This window comes from Palaemon carinicauda, chromosome 9, assembly GCF_036898095.1.
Source record: "Palaemon carinicauda isolate YSFRI2023 chromosome 9, ASM3689809v2, whole genome shotgun sequence".
NCBI classification, from domain to species: domain Eukaryota; kingdom Metazoa; phylum Arthropoda; class Malacostraca; order Decapoda; family Palaemonidae; genus Palaemon; species Palaemon carinicauda.
The window spans coordinates 58,954,788-58,957,247 of NC_090733.1; positions in this window are offsets into that span (position 1 = coordinate 58,954,788).

The window sequence follows — 2,460 nt, forward strand, 5'->3', positions numbered from 1 at the left end:
TACCAGAGAATCAATGTATCGTGGTAGATTTTCCCCTTTTAGTGTAAGTGCCGAGGGCTTTGAACAGGTTAGCATAGTAATCTTAATAGAAGAACTGTAGGGAAGAGAACTTCCTGCCCCCCTGGCAGTGAAGTCCCCACGGGCCATGCCGAAGATCAAAGTGGTCATCGAAGGGCTACTCACCTTGCTGGGAGAACATGAAGAACTTGGAGACAAGACTGAATGGTTGGCATTCATATAGGAACATTCTCAAGGGCAGACAAGTGGTGGTTAGGCACTGTATGTAATAGAGAATCGTCTGGTCTCTAAGATATGAAGTAAGTATTCGTGTAGGAATATTACATTGCAAAGGTGAGTATATAATAAGGGTTGAAACCTTAGTAATCTTCATCGAATATAAGAGGAAGGGGATAATAAAACTATGACAGTCGTGTATTTCATAGTATAAGTAGGAGCGGATTGAGACGCACAAGTAATAAAATAGAAATTTCATTTCACAATTGCAGAATATATTAATGAAATGCAATAAATATGTAAAAGTAATTTACAACAAATTATAATGTACATAGTAATGAAAGACTTACTCTTGAATCTGAAAGAGAATTTCAAAATTATTAGTAGGCACTCGTTCCAGAGGAACGTCAGTCTTTTAAATTAAAACACACCATGCTCTAGGCATGCAGCACTCGTGTGACGACTATGACATTTCACCTGGGAGAAGAACAGTATATGAAAAAACACCAAGTGTCTTTGAAATCACTACGTATCACGCGAGGGTCAACATAGGCCCCCGAGGAGTCAGAGTCCCAAGTAACTCACTGTTCTATGCAGAGTTAGGTGCAGGTTTCATAACACTACCTGCGGCTACCACAAAATGTTTGACTTCATGCACTTGTTTCGCATAATGTTTGAAGAAAACATGCGTGGATTTTCAGCCTGTGAAACTCTTAAGGCTTTCGAAATCCATACTCTGAAAGAAATTCAGAGACGATGCAACTTTTCTAGGATCGTGACCGGCGGGTGTACTGTCAGGATCCGCTCTGCGAATGAAGTAGGTGATTTTCGCTCTTAGTTGTTTCAGTGACAGGTCACTGCCCGATGTTTCTCCTTTGAAGAGTTGGCCTCCACCAAAGTCCGAAGTTCTACGAAGATAGACCTTGAGGCTCTCTACTGGACATAGAGAGGCATCTTCTTTCAGGGGGCATATTCTCCAAGGGCCCCATCTTTTGGTGGGTAATTCGTTTTTGGCGAGAAACGCCGGATCCGGGAAGAGGGTAAGGTCTCCTGAGTCTGTAAACAGGATGTGACCCTCGTCCCTTGATAATGCCACTATTTCGCTGACTCGGGCTCCTGAGGCAAGAGCAAAAAGAAATATAACTTTTTGAGTCAGATCCTTGAGAGGGCACGAATCATTGTCCAAGTTGGAGGCAAAATGGAGCACCTTGACCAGACACCAGGAGATCGGTTTTGGTGGGGGTGCTAGGCGTAGACGAGCACATGCTTTCGGCAGTTTATTGAAGATGTCGTTGGACAGATCAATCTGGAAGGCATACATCAGTGGTCTAGTCAAGGCCAATTTGCAAGTAGAAATCGTGTTGGCTGCCAAGCCCTGTCCATGAAGGTGAATAAAGAAGGACATGCAAAAATCAATGGTGATTTCCGTAGGATTTTTTGCCTTGACGAATGAGACCCATTTTCTCCAGGATGATTCGTATTGCCGTCTTGTGGATTCGGTCTTGTATTCCTCGAGGAAGTCTAGACTTTTCTTCGAGATCCCAAACCTTTTCTTCGCGGCTAGGGAGAGAAAATCATGAGATGAAGGTCCTTGATTTTCGATGATGAAGCGAAGACAGTCGACTTCTGTACTTGCTGGGAGAGAACTGGGCCCGGGAGAGGGATCAGCGTGGGCTGCAGCTCCAGGACCAGGGGGTACCAATTGCTCCGGGGCCACTTGGGAGCCACTAGGGCTGCTGTCCCTTTGAAGGTTCTCAGCTTGGAGAGGACTTTCAGCAGAAGGTTGGTGGGAGGGAACAGGTAGATCTTGGACCATCTGTTCCAGTCCAGTGACATGGCATCCACTGCTTCTGCCTTGGGGTCCTCGTACGGGGCCACATATCGAGGAAGTTGATTGTTGTCGCTCGTTGCGAAGAGATCGATCTGAAGTTCTGGGACTTGGTGAGAGATGAAGGAGAATGATCTTGCGTCTAGAGACCATTCCGACTCTATCGGGCTTGTCCGAGATAGAGCGTCCGCCGTCACGTTGCGGAATCCTTGTAGGTGAACTGCAGACAGGTGCCATTTCTTCTTCTCTGCCAGACGGAAGATTGTCAGAAGCACCTGATTTATCTGGGGCGATCTTGAGCCTTGGCGATTGAGACATCAAACTACCACCGAGTTGTCTAGGGTTAGACGAATATGGATCAAGGGAGGCGGGGAGAGTTTCTTCAGCGTTAGAAGGAC